This window comes from Ochlerotatus camptorhynchus, unplaced genomic scaffold (genome assembly GCF_037179485.1).
Source record: "Ochlerotatus camptorhynchus isolate MF236.1 unplaced genomic scaffold, CSIRO-AGI_Acam_v1.1 ptg000040l, whole genome shotgun sequence".
Lineage (NCBI taxonomy): Eukaryota > Metazoa > Arthropoda > Insecta > Diptera > Culicidae > Ochlerotatus > Ochlerotatus camptorhynchus.
The window spans coordinates 750690-772242 of NW_027040531.1; the positions used below are offsets into that span (position 1 = coordinate 750690).

The following is a 21553-nucleotide window of genomic DNA, read 5'->3' on the forward strand; positions in this document are numbered from 1 at the left end:
TTAAAGTTTATGTTTTAAGTTTTTTCACTTTTGCCGTGTCCATTATACAACGGGCCAGGAATGAAATCTAGCAGGAAAAAATAATTACGCTCTGGGATTACATCCAATTAATCATGTTTTGTTGTTTTTGACATCATCCACATGCAGAGGGCCAGTCATTTCGAATGTATGGGAATGGTAGGAAACCATTTGGAAATGCATGAAACTTTTCAGTTTTTATTCATTATCGTCTTTATGGGTAGTTTTAGATGCACACAAATTGCACGAGTACATTACTATGGTGATAAGGTAGACACTCGTTTATTTTTTTCCTTCTGTAAAAGCATGTTTAGTCACAAATCGTGGATTTTCTGATATTCTCCATACTGCAAAAATGATTTTCCTACCACTGAAGGGGCGACATCTCTCGGATCTTCACTATAGCTACTACTCAAATCATATAATTAATTGAATTGACGTCTTCAGCAAAGTTTCTTGACTTAGTTAGGACTATAATTTGGTGGATAAAACTAGTTCTAGTTTTTACCACAAAGATGGCGCAGCGATACCAACTTTTTTTTTATTTCGCATGCCATAGGTTTGCTGTCTTGTGCAAAGTTGTTAAACGTAAAATTTTATGAAAATTTGCTCAAGACATAAAAGCTGTATATCTTCAATATCAGAATGTATACGATGTTTTGTAAAATTTGTCTGAAATTCACGTTTCAGTGTTGAGTTTTACATTTACACACTTGTTTTTTAGCGTGTATATTTTGGCTTGAAAAGAAATTATATTTTCCTACTACTTTTATTAATTTTTCGATTGGAAATATTTTTTTCGAGTATTTCTTTTTGTTTAAAATCACTGAACACTCGGGGATGATTTACGGCATGCCCACATTTTTTCTCTATCCGGGATCTAACACCACTGCGAACAGTAGTTTTATCTATTGTAGTATATCCCGTGTCCTTAGTTTAGTGCATGTCGTATTACTCCATCACTATTGAGAAATGATGAAGTATTCGATTTTTTTTACAGTTGTCATTCTTGCATTTATCGCAAGGATCCGACTCTAAAGCTGGTTTTTGACTAGGCAAGTCAAATGATCAACTCAGTTGAATTCAATTGGCTTGAAAAGTTGAGCCTGTTTAAACTTTTTTCAATTCAAGTGAGTTGATCAAGTCAGTTGAATGGCATGGTTTACACGTTCAATTCGCCTTCAAGTCAGTTGAATTCAACTGACTTGATCAATTGACTTGCCATGTCTAAACCCAGCTTAATTGAAAAGTCCCGCTATTTATAAGCTTCGGAGTGTTGGAACACCCTCCAAAGGCGCGTCCCTTTGTCAGTCAAAATTGTATATCCTTAGCAACAAAAATAAGCAATGACACCGATAATGACCATGCATCAGAACCCTAGTCTTAACCACTTCAAACTATGAAACAACGAATAGAAGATTAGGAATAACATAGCTGAAGCCTAACTAACTCATTTTTTCCTTGTTTCAAGATCATCCTCGGTCCAGGAACCCGAGGACTTATCACTATCAACGGCATAAAAAGTAACAAGGAAAAAAATGTGTTCCTTTGATTACTGAAAATCCTGTTCCCATAGTTTGAAGCAGTCAAGACTACTGTGTTACCTGACTTATAACGAATATACGTTGTATACGAGTACCCAAATGCTATGCAAAATTAGACGAGTCATACGTTGTATTCGGGGTACTCGTATACAACGTGTATTCGTTATAAGTCAGGTAACACAGTAGGAATCGGTGGTAGATCTTACATCCCGTAACGTACCACGAAAAGGTGATCTACCCATGTTACGGGGCCCAGATACCATTACTTCATCTTCTCGGATAGTCTCAGTGCGATTGAGGCTATTCGGTCGATGAAACAAGGTACTCATCTTATTTCCTTTCAAATGTAAGGGAGCAGATGAGTTTCCTGGTAGAAAGATCAAATAGCATTACCTTTGTATAGGTCCCCTCACATTGCTCAATCCCAGGCAATGAGAAGGCAGACTCTATCGCAAAGGTGGGCGCACAACAAGGCGAGATGAATTTTTCCCATTAGTACGTCAGAGCTCTCTTCTAAGTTGGCAAACCGATTGGACAAGCAATTCTCCTGGGCGGTGGTTACATTCCATTGCTCCAAACGTTTCTCCGAGAGCGTGCTTCAAAGGTCTGGATGCAAGTCTGGGTTTTATTCGCGTGATGTCAAGACTTATGTCCATCCACTACTCGCTAGACGCACATGCCTACAGAATAAACCTCGTTGACAGCAATATATGTAGGTGCAGAACCGGTTATGATGACATCGATCACGCAGTTTGGCTTTGCCCGGGTAATGACGCCTCCAGAGCACGGCTGTTGGATACCCTAGTGGTCCGAGGTAGACAACCCTTCCGTGAAGTAAGAGATGTATTGGGAATCCGTGATCTTCCCTACATGCAGGCGATCTACGAATTACTTTGTTTGTCTGATGTTAGAATGTGATGTGACCATCCCCTACTTCCAAACAATTTCCAGTCATTGTGTCCCAGTCTTATTATCTGTGCTACTTGCCCCTGCCCAGCCAGGATTTGGTCAACCGTTCGAGAGTAGTATCTGAAGGAGGCTACAGAAACCAGTTTCCTACCTAGATCCTTCCAATCGAAATTGTTACCCGTTAACCTCGAGCCCGCCACGAGTAATTGGTACCCAATACTAACCTAGATACTGCTGTGTAAAATGTTAAATCAAAAATTCCTCCGCAAAGTGTCACACACAGTTGAGCCTAGTAAATCAACGAACTAGTTTAGCTCAAATGTAAATGATTGACCATAAAGTTTCATGCAAATATCGAGTCTGAAATTTCACATTTTCCTATTTGACCTGGAAATACTCTAATTAAATTCGTGGCTATTAAAACATTGAAAGTGTGGCATTCCGGGTAATCGACTCTTTAGGGGTAATAGGCCATTCTGAGTAATGGGATATAGAGTATTGGGTAAAATATGCCAAAATGCTCCCTGCGGTAAAATTCCTAATGCGGATTTTTAAAACTTTTAGCCAATATAACCAATTTAGTACTGAACTGCTGCTCGTCAAATTAATTAATTGAAAATGGATTAAATTTGAAAAACCGCATCGAGCATTCCATCTCAGGGTGCATTTTGGACTGTCCTCCCCTAATATAATTTCACATAGTAAAAATCTAACTGCATGTCGCAACCTATAGCACCGCGGTGAGTTTGCGTTTAGATGGTGCCAAGCACTCAAGAGCCACTCTAAAATTCCATTCCACTTTCCTTGCCTCCTTGCTCTCCTAGAAATTCAACTTTCATTCACTAAATGAACCGGCAAAAGTGTGTTAATGTCCGTGACAATTTTAAAACAATGCTTTCTAAAGTTAGAACCGCTTGCCCTCATGTTTCTTTTCCTTATATATGCTACTTCTTCGCCGATCCGGAGAGAATGCTCTTGAGACCACGGATGGCCACTATTGCCGCGCGCTCGCTTATTCAGCCGAGGCCAATGGTTAACATGCGTTAGGGAACACGTTGATTCCCTCCGGTAAAGCCAACACACGGTGGTGAAAGAACCGGCAGCTGCCAGTTGGCGAAAACCCATCGCGCCTTGACTGCTGCTGCCTGAGGTTGAAACAAGAGAAACCCATATAGAGAGCGGGAAGACTCGGAGGGTAATAAATTTTCCTGCCTTTTGCGCACACGGATCGGCTAATCCCGGCGTGTCAACAGCTTTGGCCTGGGCGATTTCAATCTTCGGCTGTTGTTCGACTCTACGTGCGCCACACGGTGCAAGCAGAGTCATGGAAGTGCAGAAGCACCTATACTCGGTCGGGATTTACGACGACGAAGTGCGGTGGCGCAACGTTGGTTTTAAATTATGATTCAGTGAATGGAAAACCGTAAAAATAACAAACAATTGTCACCGGGGGCGAATAATGCATTTTCCACGGATGAGAGTGCGAACAAGACAGGTTGTTGAAAGCGGCAATGCGGAAAATGCTGCATCCGACCAGCTATACAAGCAACAACCATTAAAATCGGTTTTGGGTGAAACTTGTTCACACTTATATTAATATATTCGAACGATGGAAATCGTGTAAATTACCTACGAAACAGGGATTTTCATTTTGTCCCCAAATTAGTGCAGCAGTCGAGGAACTGACGAGATTGTCGGCTTCAAGATGACTTACGACAACGACGATGATGAACATTTTACGATATGCATTTCGCTTCGGTGGTGGTGATGTCGTTTTTCAAATTTTCCGAGTTCTTTCCCGGGTGTGAAATGTGTGTGTGTGTGTGTGTGTGTGTTTGTGGTAGGTAGTGTAAAGTGGTAATAAAAATTTAATACCGTTTTAATTTGTTGAAAATTTACGCCGAAACGTATATTTCACTCATCATCATCGTCATGAGAGTCGAGCGGCGGAACCATCGATGCAGGTGCTGCAACGCTGGGAACTAATAGCTGCTTCATTATGGTGCAACACGTAAGCAGATTTGAGCTATTGCTGCATTATAATTAACTGGATTGAGCAGAATGGTTTATTGGGAAAGCCGAGCTGAGATTGACGGGGTTGGTAAGATTTATAATAGGAATAAATTGAAATACAGATTGCATATTTTCGGAAGGGAATGTGATGCTATGAATCTTGCCCTATTAATAGATTTGGTTTTATGATCTGCATGTAATAAGCAATAAAAAAAAATAGATTTGCGTATTTGGAACACAGGATGGTTTTTTCTGCCAATGCACATATTTACAGATAAATGATATATAATTTTTCAACGGATTATGCTTTATATACATGCTAAAGTAATATATTGTAGCATACAAATTTGTTTGAAAACGGTTTTTTGATAAAGTTTTATTCTATATTTAAGGCACAAATATGTAAGTTTTGTTTTGTTTCCTCTATATGCAATTATATTTTTGAACAAGTCCTTCGATCAATACCTATAGTTCAAGAACATGCATTTTCTATGGCTCAAAAGTAATTTGATAAACCAATTTTTCGTCATTCGAAGATACGTTTAGCCATAGCTCACAGGCAGATAAAATTTTCAATCCCTCAGCTATTTCCGCCCAAGACAACAAAGAAGGTGGTCCACTTCCTCGAAACAAGCGACGTAACCGTCAGTTTACAGTTTCAGCAACAATCCTCCTCATCGCCGCAACTGTAAGCTATCAGGTCCGCCATGTTTACACATCAATTTCACAGGAATGAAAAATACGACCTCAGTACCGCGTGCCGCTTCGCCGATATGTATGATTTTATTGACCATGCACCAAATAGCAACAGCCACAATGCGTCTCCACCTACCAACTACATACCACCACGCCAGAGGGCTTCCTATTTCAACCAAGCTGAGGGAACCTTGGCGGTAGTGGACCAACCACACGTCACACTTTTCACAGTGAATTGACCTGAAAATTTGCCATTTATTTTCGCTTGCTATTTCGTCGTCTTTATTCCCTGCACTTGCTCCGCCTCCGTCACCGCCAATGAGCTTAAAATTGAAACAAAAATAAGTGTGCTAATTTTTAATTGTAAAATAATTACTTTTTTCTTCGCGCTTGATCGGTGCATTTAAATAGACGAAGTCGCTGCAAAAGAATGAAAAGGGGACGCTCGGTATCTCAATTTGTGCAACGCTGCCCGCGCATTTGTTGAACTGAGAAAAAAGTGAATGTTTGCACCTATTTGTCAGCAATTTGTTCGGCAAGTCTCTCTGGTACTCTGCACTCAACCATTGAGTCAGAGCCCTGTCCTGGTGGATGCATTTTTCCACAAATCGACCACATCAAAATTGGCTAACGTGGCAGCAAATTTAAGCTCAAGCGATCAAGTCGCACCCATGAAAAAAAAAAAAAAAATAGAACGATGCTGAACTGAGCGAGTATATTATTTGTAAACGACGAGCCGTAAAATGACGCCTCGGAGAGATTTATTACCTGTGTATGAATACGTGGAATTTTATTCTAGTTGGTCAGGTTTTGCGTTTCAATGAACCCGGTTTGAACTTGAACTCGGTTCAACCTGCTGATCCGATGCTCAATTTTCGACGACCTTTTCTGAAAAATTGGTAAATCGCTGCTTAGACGAGAAAAAAACAACCAAACGGCTCAATATAAGAAAATGCTGTAAATATAAACATCGCATTCCACGACTTCTCTCTGAAGTCGTCTTTTATTCATTCATATCAGATGCCAAGCAATCGTTTTTTTTTTGTCAACCGTTTAGCGCTCGTTTTTGCGTGAATCGTGAAAAATTCATTAAAGAAGTAAGTTCCTTCAGTTTGTAACCTTATTCAGGACGTCATAAACGAGACGTTTATTTTTGCTGTCTAAGCTCGAGTGAATTTTTTTAGGATATCAAGACTTTGGCTCTACAACTAGAAGTCAAGCAAATAGAGACCTGAAGTTTGTGAAGTGTAAATCTGAACCATGTAGTCTGAGCAGTGATACTCAAATTGGATGGATCTGTTGTGATTTTTGTCCAGGCTGGTTCCACATTTCCACATGTGGAGCCTCAAACAAACTCGTGACTTCCCAATATTATGATGGAGGTGTGGCGGATCGCTGAACCTATCAAAGGAGAACACTACTGGGGGAATTTCAGACAGATGAACCGGAATGGTGAATGTTGGTTCCTGTCAAGAAGTGGATCATCTACAATTAGGATTGCTGCGATGAAAAGTGGCATAGCGTTTTGTTGCAGACTTGGTGAGATTGTTCTTTTTTTATCGTTTTTTTTTTGTCAGTTTGTACTTTGTTTCCGTGAATCCATGTTTGAGGTTGATCATGTGGCCACGGTTAAGGGTTAGACTGCGTGTGTGATCGAACGTGACTTTTTTTCGTGGATTTTTTTTTATCTATAATCGGTTGCTGATCTGGCCAAAACCAGGCCCAGGAGACAATTTCTAGTTTGTCCGCGAGTTCATTAAGACAGAAGAAGTCCTGCGAGAGCTGCATATCATTGTATCTAGTGCTACCTCCCAGCTATTTCCCTCTGAGAAGCTGTTCCGAAGACAAGTAGAACCACCATGAGGCGTCCCATCATTAGTTCCATCATTCCCTCAGCGTTGAGTCGCAACGCTGAACCTGACAATTGGCGTCGAAAAGGCTTGCCAATGCACATACACTTAGAAAATTAATGTTAATTTAGGTCCTCTGCGAGCGACATATACGAGCGACAGTTTTGACATAAATTTGTGTCATAACAGACGCGAAATATAGCTCAATTAAACGTACTTTTCGTTGAGCATCGAAGTTTTCAGTGTCGGAGTACGTAATATTACATGACATGTTTGTTTACGTCTCATCTTTTATGTCAAAGATGGATTCCGTCACGTGTAAAATAAGTTTTTTGAAAGTGTGAATCAAAAATCGACTACATACATCCGATCATTTCTTATCTCAAATCGAGGGAAGACATTCCGCTCAACTACCATAAACCGGAGTAGTTCATGTTGATCTTCGTGAAGCTTCGTCTACAATTTGGACTTCTACATCAACACATGTCAGGCAGCCTTCAGTGGTGAGTTCGTTCCATTTTGTAAATTGTTATCTTTTAAAACCAGTAACGTTAGGAGATCACCTTTTTGTGGTCCGATACTGGTATAAGATCCACCACCGAACCCTAGTCGTTAGAACTTCAAACTGGAGAATCACTATTTTCTAGTTCTTTGTTACTTTTCATGACTTAATAAAGGTGACAAGACCCGGGTAGTGACCACCGCCGTTATACATTTCTATATTGTATATTTCAATTCAAAAGTATTGGTTATATTCATAGAGTTTACATACTCCTTTTCCCTTTGTCCTTCTCTTTTTCCTTTCCCTCTTCTCTTTTCAGAAAGCGAGTAATGGCGCTATAGCCATAAGCCATAAAAGGCTATGACAACAGTTAGTGCTCATGTCCCAACCGTCAGAAGAAAATGGAGCATCACTTAACCTTTCTAGCTTTGATGCTTCCAACGATCAACCAAGCATATAATTACCAAAATCGGAACGTACGGTACGAGATGTCCACGTTTCTTCCATTCATTGGATTCTGAAGCATCGTGTTTAAGTCTTCGATTTAAACAGGCCCGATGTATTCTGAATCATCTTGCCCCTTAAATGCTGCACAGTAGGCCTGGCCGTTTTGATATGTGTGACGCATCTTTGATGTTAAACATATATCAAATAGACAAGAAAAATGATGGAGGTATATCCATCATTTTCCAGGATGCTTTCAAGAACTGGCTGTTTTGGTGTTAGATTAGATTAGATTAGATTATTCAGATCGTCATAAACGAAAATCAGCGTGACCTCGTTTAGGATATTGGGTCAATCAGCTATGCATGCGGAGTAGAGAGGGTCTAGGACAAGATAGGAGTGGATTCAAAAAAAACTGCCTTGGCAACCTATGCCTAGGCGGTTTCTAGAAAGAATGCCAATGCAATTGGCGAATCAAAGTTATCCCCCATGCTCCATGGCAATAAATAAATTTTAATATTACATTCAATCATGTCGAAAATCACATGTAATTTTTAAGGCCACAAAAATAAACAAATGCAGTAAAAGCAGCTTGGTGTCAGTTTTTGTCAAAATTGATTTTTTTCTGTGTAGAAGAGCAACGAAAGTGATGATGATTTCAAAAATTTTCACGGGGAGGTATACGAGTCCAACCTTATTTTGCTTTTATTTTGCAAATGAAGCATTTTTTTTAAAATCTGGTTGCTGGTTGGATGGTAGAAAAGTTAAAATCTATGTACACAACTAAAAATCTAAAATCAAATTAAATTGTGTATATTAATTTTCTATTGAGTAGCCCTTGATTTGTTTAATGTTGTAGGTATAACTCGATTCAATTAAAGTAATTTGTTCGCAAAATAAGTGCATTTTAATAGTGCACTCGTATACTGCCGCTGAAAATTGTGAAAGCAGCATCACTTAATTAGTTTTTCTATTCTCCGGACTAACTTTGATTCGCCATTCATAAGTGTTATAAGTAAAATAAGGATTACGGGTTCCACATTGTAGCTTAGGGCGTTTCCGTTGATATGGTATAAAGTTTTTATATTGTATGTGTTACATATTTTACAAAAATATTAAAATTCAATTTTCTTGCTTATCGCCTGTTTGAAAAAGCACTTAAATCATCACTTATGAAATGTACACGCTAACTTGAAAGTACTCATTAATGAGTAAAAAAAGACCAATTTTGAAGAAAAGTGGCTTAACTCATTAATGATTAAACAATTTTACCCATTAATGAGTATCTGTTACCCATTAATGATTAACAATTACTCATTAATGGGTAACAGATACTCATTAATGGGTAAAAATTTTACTCATTTAATGAGTTAAGCCACTTTTCTTCAAAATGGGTCTTTTTCAACCATTAATGGGTACTTTCAAGTTAGCGTGTAGGTATTTCTAATATAGCCATCACAAATTAAATGTTGTGTTCTTATTACTGATGATGTTTTCTGATTATATACTCATTCAAAGTTGCATATTTCAAGAACTAAATTATTTGAGTTGCGCGCATTTTCTTCTACATTCACCGAGGATTATCAAAGTAACCCCAAATCAAAATAATGATGTTCTGTCTCAAAACTAAAAAAATAGTGCAAATGATTTAATTTCCATCAAGCATATTACTAACGAATCGACTCAAGGATCCTCAGTACTTGTTTAAAAAAAATAAAATTTGAAAAAAAAATAATTGCTGTAAAACATATTTAGAATATACTTAAAAAAAAACTATCAATGTTACCCTGTTTTACGGTATATATAAATATGTATATATATATAGTCAACATTCCATAACTCTATATTAAAGGGACCATCGACTTATATAATGATCGACTTATAGAAAAAACTGAAGATTTTTTATGGATTGTCTATAATTTCAAGAACAATACCGAAATACTCCATTTACTGGAATATCTGACCTTATCTACTCATATGAATTCTTAAAATGGTTCAAGGATCCATTAATGGAAGTTCGGAATAATTAATTTATAATATTAGGCCAATATACACAAAAAACGCAATACGGCTGCCAGTTCATGAAACTTACGACTCAACGAAGAAACCAAAATTCCCTGATATTCCCTGATTTTCCAGTAATTTAAAAAAAAATCCAGGTGCAGTGCCTACCCGGTTTTGGCAATAAAGCGTTCCATACATTTTATAGAATGCAAAAATGGCATAAATCTCGTGTTGCCAAAAGCGGGAAGGATCCACATTCTACCCTAGGGGATTAAATTCATCCAAATCTCCAAATCATCTTCATGGGGACCAGCAAATCTCGATTAGCAATTTTTTCGTTTTTCTCCCGGAATTTTGGAAATTATCGCGGTTTAAGTATTTTAATTAAGCACAAAACTGAAAGCGATGAAGCCGAAAGTTAAATGGATAATTTCTAAGACAGCACCGAAGTCTTCACAATTTGTGTATGAAAATGTCGCTCTTTTATGTGATTGTTCTCAAGCCTTCCCTTTAGATTAATTTCCATTTATAGATCTCTCCAGAATTCTTCTAAAATAAATTTGAAATTCTGTCTTGGAATCCCTTGAAATTATTTTTATAATAGTACAGAAATTCTCTGTAGAACACTCCAAAAAATTCTTAAAATTCATCCTTTCTTCGAATTTTATACTTTTTCTAAGAACTCACTGGAGCTTCATTTTTTTTTAATTTGCTTGAAATTCTCCGTAGAATTTACTTCAGACCAACAATTGAAAACACCATCTGGCAGGGGAAATTCTCCCGCCGAGAATTGTCTTCAAATTTTGCTCAGAGTTATCTCGGAGTTCTCCTCTACATTCTTCTGAAAACTGCATGGAAATCCCATTAACATTCTTTAGAAATTCCTTTCGAAATGCGCTTGGAATTATACTCGGACTATCCTTATAGATTTTCGCCTAATTATTTTGGAATTTGCGTTCATTGGTATTTTTCAAGAATCCTGGAATCCTCTTCACTCTTGGGTGATCTGTTAAAAGCTCTCCTAGAGATTTTCCTAAAGCAACCTAGAAAATATTCTTTGAAACACCTTGGTGTTATCTCTAGAATTCATTCTAAAATCTGCCCAAATTTGCAAAGTGTGACTGTAGTTATTCTGAAAATCTAGACCAGTAAAAGGGTCTTGGAATCTTATTGTTTTCGAAGAGAGGACGAGGTATATTTTTCCAGATTTGTCAACTAAATTCATGGGATTTTCCCGGTGACTTCAAATTCCAGTTTTTTCCCGTTTACCCGGGTCACTGGTCACTCTGCATTTCACATGTGAAACACTTGTTTTTAATCCCATTATATTTTTTTTGCCTCGAGCACATTTTGAGACCCTGTTCCGTAAGAAAATTAGTCCGGATAATAAGCTTAACCAAAAGCTAATTCACGAGCGGATTCCTCCGGTGGGAAATAGTAAAAACAACGCTTTCATCTCCAAAATTCTGTAAGCTAATTCCACCCAAATTGCAATAGCAGCAACATTACCATACTAAAACATTACTGTGAAGCTAATTTTACGAGCTAACCAGGTTTACAATGAAGACCTAGAATACTTAATACAGCCACTCTATGCGGTCAAAGCAATGGTATCTACGTATCTTTGAATCATTATTGAATCATAAAAGTGCTCATCCCAGCAATCAAAAAAACAAAATCTCTCAAGCAAGATCATAAATTCTTATTTAGTTAGTTCTCTGAGCTAATCAAGCTGTTAAGAACACAATAAGGAACAAGAACTAGAAGTATTCAGAAAAAAAATCATTATCTTCTCTTAAAGCTGGGTTTAGACAAGACAAGTGCTTAGTTGAATTCCTGATTTTCCAGGTTTTTTTTCAGGTAGTCGACACCCTGATTTAATTTGCCGAGATATCACAGGTTCTGGTCACTATTGCCACTATCGGGATGTCCGGTCATTAGGCTGAATGCTTATTAGCCTAGACTTAAATAAATTTTGATGAGCTTCCTTACATAGTTATGTTTTTAAGATTTTAAACACTTAGATATTTGTTCTGACTATTTGGACGTTCCAGAATCTTGAAAATTTCTTCATGTCCGGATTATTAAAAAAAACTAATTTTGCCTTGATTTTTCTTAATCCAGGATCATAACATTTTCTAAACATTAAATCTCAAAATTTATTAATTTTTTTTCCAAATCCTGGATCGTGAATCTTTCTTTTGTCCAATATCTCGAAATAAATTCTATGTTGGAATCATCCTGATACCCTTATATTTACAGGATTTCTTCAGTATTTTCTCAATTATTTGCTTGAATCATCTCAGAATACCCTCAGAGTTCATCTTATATCTCTTTCTGGTATTTTCTTATAATTTGCTGCATAATACTCTTGAAAATCATCTGCAGAACACTCCTTGAATTCAATCCGGAATGTTCTTCAAATTATTAATAATTTATGCAGTATTACCTAGGAATTCCATGGAGATTTCTCTGGAGTTCTCTTCAACATTCACTTTGTATTCTCAAAAAATTCCTACGGAATTTTTCTAGGAATTCCATTTAAGTTTTGCTCAGGACTCCCATAAATTCTTTGAAATGCTCCTCGCAATTCTCTTGGAACTCACATTTGAATTATTTGAAAATTATCACCGGAACATGATTGCAATTCCCTTGAAATGTTCCTTTAAATTTCGTTGAAATCAACCTTCTAATTCAATGCTCACGTAGTTTTCCTCGGAATTACCTTAAAATGCTCCTCAGTAAGAAATCCTTTGGAAATATTCGCAGAATTTCCTTCCCTTTCCTAAGAATTAGCTTGTAGTGAAGTAACAAATTCCATAGATTTCTCAATAAAAAATTATTTGGCATTCAAGTCAGAAGTCTCCTGGAATTGTTTTCCGAGTTCCTTTGAAGTTTTCCTGGAATTATTTTCAGATTTAATTGTAATCCTCCGTTTAGCATACTCCCGAAGTATTCTCCAAAAATTCCCATGTAATTGTGCTCCGGGTAATTTTTCTTCCTCAAACTTCTTGAAACTATCCTCAGTATATCTTTGGAATTCTTCTTCAAATTTCCTTGGAGTTCTTTTCAGAATTCCTTAGGAATAAACTTCAGAAATTCGTTTGAATTTTTATTAAAATTACCTTTGGATTCTATTCAAAGTTTACTTGGAATTCTACTAGGTTTCACATAGTATCTGGAATTCCTCAGAACTACATTGAAAGCAGATTTTCATAAATCGGAAAAAAAAAATTCGGCCGAGATCACTGGCAAAAATCAGGGAAAAGCCCGTGAATTTCGATGACATATCAAGACAAATAAAGTTCATAGTCTCTCACAAAAAAATAGCCTTAAAAAAAATTTGAGCCTTTTCAAAATTTCAAGCCCCTTTGGCTTGGACTAGGTTTTCAAGATACAGAACTTTTAAAAGAATATTGATCAAGATGAATTAGTTCTAGGTAGCAAAGTAGTTTCGAAACAAAAACTTCAAGGGAGTTTTGGAAAAAAAGAAAGTTTTGACTAAAACTTCAAGTCAATTGTAGTAATTGAACACTCAATTAATTGTGAGAAGAACACCAGGTGAATTTGAAGGAGAGTACAGAGTTGATTTTTTTTGGTTGTTCGGAGGAAAGCTCCATGTTTGTCAAAAGGATTCATGACATTTTTAATGAATAATACAATTCAGTTCTAGGGTATTGAATTCTGAGGATAGTTCCAAAATAATTCTCGGGAAATTCTAACCTTTTTGCATGGTCGTATTTTTCCTCCCACGGTCTTCAAATGACACCAAAATCAGTGTTGGAAAAGATCGCGATATTTCATCAAGTTACCTAAGGGAAAAGTTCGCGAGTCATAGTGAGTTTTCGTAAATTTTTCCATCACTGACCATAATTGAAAGCAACTGGTTTCAAAAGATCAGAATCTAATCAAACAAAAATATGTCAAAACAAGAATCGGGTGTAATTCTATAAATAAGTAGAACTAAGAAGTAAATTTTGAAAAGAGTTCCAATGGAATCGAATTTTGAGGGAACACTTTCATTGAAATTCTGAAAAGATGTTTAAGGTATGATTCCAATGTAATTTCTAAGAGAATATAGGTAATCATGAGCAACTTTTCTAAGGTAAATTGCATGAAAATTGTATGGAGAATTCAAGCGAATTTTAAACGGAAGCTTCAGTGAATTCTTGGAAGCATCATTTAAAATTGATTTCTGAACTGTTAAGAAGATAATTTTAAGAAAATCCGAGAGAGATTCTCATATTTATTTTAGATTAATTCTTCAAAGAACTCTTTGAAGGAAAGTGGTTTCAAAGAAAATTTATGAGAATCTTCCATATAAATCCTTTAATGAGTTAAGAGTATCGTTATCCATAATAAAAAACCGGGAAAATTTAACAAAACTTCAGGAATACATCTATGCAGGTTTCTAGAATTACATGCGGAGATCTTGAGCCATACACCACGTGGAGAGCGGGTTTGGCGATTGTCCAAACCAAAGATCATAACATTTTTTAAGATTTATATGGATGATTGTCCACGGAGGTGGAGACGGAATGACGATCTAAAATTGCCATCCAATGGATCATGACAAAAAATTCTTTTAATTCCCATAAGCTTATCTCCAATTTATTGAATTAATTTGATCGAAGTTTATCAATCCCCTAATATACAGCAATGCGCTGAATTGTGAAAATATTTACCTAACCAAACGCATGCATAGCCTATATATACGAAGCCTCAAACTACACACGATTGTTAACCTTAAATTGTAAGGTAGTAGTAGGTTACGTTAGGTAGTTTATCTCAATTATTTAATTTTGTATAATTATTGTTACTTTTATATTAATGGCACACGAACCGAGCAATATCACATTGAATTTGTATGAATTTCCCACTGAGGATAATCAAGCTATTTTTTTTAATAGTAAGTTCCTAGATATCCAGGCTCTGTTTAATGGAACCTTTTGCAAACACATTTGGTCTGTTAAAAGACTAATCGAGGTAAGTGTCCTCACATGTCCTTCGCAATCATATCCATATCGGCCTTGTAGGTATTAAGATTTTGCTCGTATTATAGGTATTTCTACCGCTCAGATTCAGACCTAACTGCAAGGATCGATTCTCTTAATCGCTTTTCTCTTTTGTTAATAGCTCGGCTGGATTAACATTTCTATCGGTGCGTTCGATGTTGCTTCTGCTAGCCAATACAACCTTTTACATAACTGTGTAACAAAGTGCGTTAAATTTCCTTTAAGAATTGACTTGAGTAGCACAAAACTTTTTGGTGAATAGTTGTTGAGCAGTGTAGTTGAGAAGTGCAAAACGTCGTAACGTCACGCAACATTGTCACTCACATTTTGTGCAACTCAAATCAACAATTCTTAAAGGAAATTTAACGCACTTTCCAAATCTGCAATAATATTTCAGGAATACTTTTAACTTTTTCAGTTGCAGTACAAAAACATTCAAAACGTTGATATCCTGGTAGAATGTGTCTTCAGTTCGCTGGTCATGTAAGATACAAACCCCTTCCATTTCTACACGTGCCGCCGCCCTAATGCTAAACTCTCGCACATGCGACAATCTTCCGCTCTCCCGGCTCCAGGTTCATTCCAAAATTAAACCCGCTGCTGCCGTTCATTCGACCAGAGAGAAGAGAATCCAAATAAGCGCATGTGCTGAGAATGCTCTCGTTCATTCTTTCCATTCCAGCAGCACAGGTACAGCCGACGAAAAGCAAGCTTTTATAGCCCTTTTTTCCACCCTTCGCTATCAATTCCTCGATAGTATAGTGGTCAGTATCCCCGCCTGTCACGCGGGAGACCGGGGTTCGATTCCCCGTCGGGGAGTACTTTTTTTCCAGTTTTCATCCGTATTTTCTTGTTTCCAAACCACGTGACAAATTCAGGTCAAACAACACTATTTCGTCAGTGTGGGTTGTTGTGCGTTCGTGAAGCTACCAATCATACCACGGAAAACAGGTGGTGGTTGGTTGGTAGCATTTTCCACCCGTCGCTCGGCCATGCCAACCAAAATTTTACACTTGATTTATGATAATCTCCCAGCTCCATAAAAATTCCATGAGATTGGAAAATCGTCATTCCACGTGCTGGTGCTTAAACCATTATAGACTAAAGACGGCAATGACAGAGGTCTGGAACTTGGGTTTTGTGGTTTGGAAACGATTGTGCCCCCTGTTCGTTCATTGGTGGTTTGACTAATGGGATGCTGGGAGGAACAATCGAGCTTGCTGCTGGGTGCGTTTTTCGTATAAACATTTTGATTTTATAGTCAGTTTTGTTGTTGTTTAGCTTTATGGTTGTTTTATTTTCGAATTAAATCTCGTGCTCTTGGCGTCGACCGGCGGTCATTAGGCAGACGAATGAAAAGGAGTGTGTTTTGTTGGGAGAATTTGCTTACTGGCCCATTTGGCCCCGTGAATGCGTGTTACGCCGACGGAGGAGGTTCATAAATCATTTCCAAAATTTTATTTATTTTAAATAACTCAACCGAATCTCATGAATGAACTGTTTCAATTTCATCCTGTGTGATTCGATTTCTGCGCTTGGATGTGACGAATTTGACCGTTCCCGAGCTGCGATGGACGCGAGTTATAATAAATTTGAATTGTTGTACAGCCTAAACTACTTATTTATTTTCCTTCCTGAGCTCATCCCTCGGCTCGGCACGTCTCGGTCGGATCGAGATTTGGACTCGGTCCGAATGGGAGTTTTGTACTAGGTTGCTGAGCCGTGCAACGCGGGTGGAGTGAGTTTATTTATGAGTTTGTTCCGCGAAGCACTCAAATGTAATTTCGGTTAGTAAATACAGAAATAAAGAATTTTGTTGTTCAATCATTCGGATGTTTGTGAATGTAGCGTTGTAGATGGATGAGAGGTTTAACCTCTCTCTGGCAAGTAGCCGCTAAATTAGAGGTTTCTATAGGGAAATGCGTGCAGCAGTAAACTTAGATTTATTAGATCCATTATCGGAGAGTTGACTTGTAGGTGGAAGATTGGTTGCAAAAATATTTTAAAATACTTTGAATTACGGAATGTAGCTGTACTGTGAGAGGTAGAGGTTGTTTTATTTGTTCTAGTAAAGACTGTAGAATTGAGAGTACAGTGTGATTGCCGATATTGGCAACATGCAAATATGCTTCAATTAATTTTCAAAATCGAGATCTATTTCGAAGTGTCACAATTGAATTTTAAAGTTTACGTTACATTGTGAATAAATACTTTCTAAGTGTGCCACTGCATAAAATGTAGTAACATATTAACTTTAGGTTTTTTTTTTTTAAGCTTTATTAAAGAGATTTTAATATTAACTTTAGGACGGTCTGGCTGTTATGATGTACTTAGAATTGGATGGAATTGCTAGGCAGTCTTAAGAATGAGCTAACGAAGCGTTTTTCTCCTACCCAGCGTTTCGATCCTGGATTAGTATCTTCCACAGGGACAGTGTTCGGAAAAACTCAAACTCAAATTGATCGTCCTTAAATGACGATAGTTCGTGGAACGGATGAATCTATTAAATTAACTGAAATCGATCCCTAACCCACGCATGAAATTTGCAAAGTTTCTGTGCATATTTAGGGATTGCTGCCAAAACTAGGAAAAACACATTGACAAGTGTTTGTAACATGTTCAACTATTTAAAAATATGGGCAAGCAATTCCATGCGGTAAGTCGCAATAGTGTCCGCGATTCGTACACTAGCAAATTTTGATCTTTTGTCTTTCGTCTTTTTGTCATAGATTCATTCTTCAAAAGGATCAAATCTGCGACCAAAGGTCGAAAAGACGAAAGATCGAAAGGACGAAAGGTCAAATTACAAAAGGTTGAAAGGAAAAAACAGCAACAGTTGTTTGGAAAACTTCGCAATAATGGCCTTACAAACGACATAACTGGTCACAACTGTTAACGACGGTGTTATTTTTTAAACAAATATAGTATAGCTTCAGCTCTCCCGAGACCCTATTCCAAGCATGGGGTTTTTCTATATAAAATGAATCAGAAATCTATCCAAAAGATTCACTATGATGTGAAACTTTTTTTTTCTCTGTTCGGGACCTAACACCTCTGCGACCAGTAATTTGATCTATTTTAGTAAATCCCGTGTCCCTAGTTTAGTGCATGTCGTATTACTCCATCACTATTGAAAAATGATGAAGTATTCGATATTTTTTACAGTTGTCATTCTTGAATTTATCGCAAAGATCCGATACCCTTCGGAGTGTTGAAACACCCTCCAAAGGTGCGCCCCTTTGTCAGTCAAAATTGGATTCACAGGAATGTCACAGATAATGGCCAAGCATCAGAACCCTAGTCTTAACCACTTCAAACTAGAATAGAAGTGTTCAACCAACGTTACGGGGCATGTGAAACATACTACTGCAAAAAAAAAATGAGCGTTGTAAATTATTGTTTACCTCATGCTTGGAATAGGATCATGAGGGGTCCGAAGCCGTTCTCCCTATGTAATAGTTTAAAAAATGGTGGTTACCATATAAATCGGACACACCTTCAAACAAAATTGGTCATGAATCGAATAGAATAGCACAGCTTCTAACGAACGAAGACAACATTTGCTATAAAATTGGAAATATTTGTACTGCCGTCATATTTGTACATTAGACTGATGCAAAATTTGAAATTTTCGCTCCACAGTGCTCAAACAGATTCAAATCAGGTCCTGATTAGCCTCCCAAAATTTAAACTCATTTGGTAAGAAACTGACTTGGCACAAATCATTCGAAGTTTATATGGAAATTACTATGAGAAAACCCAACTTATAACTATTCTTACGGGAATGTTTCTAAACTACAACTTTTCGCAATATCGTTTTTCAGCCAAATGTCTATTAAATAAATAAATAAATAAATAAATAGTTATTAATTGTTTAAGAGATTAATAATCTTATGATATGATCAAGCAGCTGTTCTGTTAGCAACACTGTATTCTGCAGTGTGACATAGTAGCCATGATATTTGTGCTCTATTCTTCTCACCAGAAACACCAATGTTGCCAGCTGAACAGTTGAAGGAGCATAATCATAAGACATCAGTGACTTGAATAATTCATAGCTTTTGTTCCGTGCATTTGATTGAAAAGTAGTTTTTAACAAAGTTGTAGCTGAGAAAATTTGCACTGCTATCATTTTTAAAAGTACAGTGATGTGGTGCATTGTTAGATAGATATAAACGTAAACATAAGTTTTCCCATAGTAATTCCCATTTAAACTTGAAATGGTTTGTGCCTAGTCAGTTTCTTACTAAAGTAATTCAAATTTTGGAAGGCTAAGAAGGACCCAATTTGGAACCGTTTGAGCACAGTGGAGCGAAAATTTCAAGTTTTGCATCAGTCTATTGTACATCCTCGCATCAGTCCTAAGTTATAACAAAATCAAAAACTTGCACATCACATTTGAAAATGGTAAGACGTTAAGTTGAAGTTTACCCCAACTTCCACAGCTTCTAACAAAACTGATCGTAACTTTTTACCAATGTCAACGAAAATGGATACAGCTTTTGTAAGCACCTGAAATATTTTCTAATTTAATTGATGTTGTACAGTTACCAACATATTGATCTCATGTAATATGTCCGTGACCTTTTTTAGTACATATCTTTGTACCTCATAACTATAAAACCGTAATGAGGTATTCGTTTTCGATACAGTTTATACTTGCTCTTCTCAAGGGCCACCCACATTAGATCCGTTTGCGTTGCGTTGACGTAAATTCCGATCCGGATCTAATTTGCGTGGGCCTTCACAAAATTCTCATTCAATTAATCATGTTTTGTTGTTTTTTATCATCCACATCCAGAGGGCCAGTCACTTTCGAATGTATGGGAATGGTAGGAAACCATTTGGAAATGCATGAAAATTTTCAGTTTTTATTCATTATCGTCTTTATGGGCAGTTTTAGATGCACAAAAATTGCCCGAGTACATTACTATGGTGATAAGGTAAACACTCGTTTATTTGTTTCCTTCTGTGAAAGCATGTTTAGTCACAAATCGTGGATTTTCTGATTTTCTCCATACTGCAAAAAAGATTTTCCTACCACTGAAGGGGCGACATCTCTAGGATCTTCAGTATAGCTACTATTCAAATCATATAATTAATTGTAATGATCCATATTGATTGAAGAGCTCTAGGACCTCTCCAAAGAAGTACCCTCTCATCAATCAAAATAGGTGTCCTTAGCGATAAAAACAAGGCGGGAAGGATTAGTAATGTCCATCCATCCTTAATTTAATATCCTTTACAAATATGCGTATTTTGTCTACAATCTGCAGACCTCTTCAGTGTATTATGCTAATACTCGATTAGTATACAAGACACTGAAGAAGTCGACACATTGTAGACGAAATATGCGTATCTCTCAAGGATAAGAAATCAAGGTAGTGGAATTAAATGTAAACTACTAATCCTTTTCTCTTTCTTTAAAAAGCTGTGATACTGATATTTGACTATGCATCAGAACCTTGCTCCACATCTTTTCTTGTTTCCAATCTCAGTTATTCGAAACATGCATGCAAAAAACTGAGCATCGTAACTGTCAACAAGATGATCTCAGGGCCAGCGTTCGGTGTGGTAGATCTTACACCGTAACGCACCACGAAGTGGTGATTAACCCGCGTTTCGTGGGATGTTATTGAGATGGATACATTTAACTTAATCAAGATCGCTCACAGCTTTTATTGCAACGCCAAACTTTTAAAGGAATTGTTAATAGTTTTTAACAAAATTAGCCAAATTTGCAACATAAATTGGCCACAACTTCGAATGAAATTGTTCAAATCTGCCACATCTTCCATAGAAATTCATCACAATTTTCAACGCAATTAACTTTTCACAATTTCATCGAAAACGGACAAAACATTTGAAGAAACTGGATGCAAGTCTTAAGAAGTCATGTTGTTTAAAACAAATGGATCACACATTTAAACTTTGTAAAACATACTTTTAAAATCCAGTTCGGCAAATCGTTTGTCTATCGTAGTGGCAGAATCTTTCCTAATTGGTGTGCATGAATTAGATGAATAAACAACACACAAAAAACTAATATTTATAGCTTCACTCAACACGTCGACATTGTTTCCTTCCTGATTACAAAAGCCAGTCAACCGTAGAGATCACACTTGAAATGACAGCCGCTGGTGATCCACCTCGAGGGGATACCCCGCTCGCCATCTACTAAGCTTCCCTCTGACTGCGGCGTCCTCATCATCACGCGTACGCAAAATAAAGTTGTTAGATGCGTCGATCTAAAAAGTTTGTCTCAAACCCAGCCCTAGCTATATGCCACAGGGAATCTTAAATTTACGTAGCCGCGCTACTGTGGTATGTTGTCTTGTGGGGATTAGAACCGGTAATTTAGATGACTTTTTATTTTTATACATAGGGCTTCATCGGGGATTGCACACCGCTTTCGACACAGGTTCATCTTCGCCTTTAGCTGGGTTTTGAGATCCAAAGCCTATCAGTTTGGTGCTTAAATTCACTTTAAACTGTTCACCAGGTTGACGCAGTTTGGTGATTGTCGTCGATTTGTTTGTCAAACTGATTCAACACTAG

At 37.2% G+C, this 21553-nt stretch overlaps 1 protein-coding gene and 1 non-coding gene across 4 annotated transcripts in view; one reads left to right on the top strand and one right to left on the bottom strand.

Annotated features, from left to right (window-relative positions):
- LOC135713066 (forkhead box protein L2-like) overlaps positions 1–21553 on the bottom strand; it is a 71802-nt gene that overhangs the window by 26094 nt on the left and 24155 nt on the right. The window lies entirely within an intron of this gene.
- On the top strand, positions 15743–15814 carry TRNAD-GUC (transfer RNA aspartic acid (anticodon GUC)). The gene has a single exon. It is a non-coding gene; the product is annotated as a tRNA-Asp (tRNA).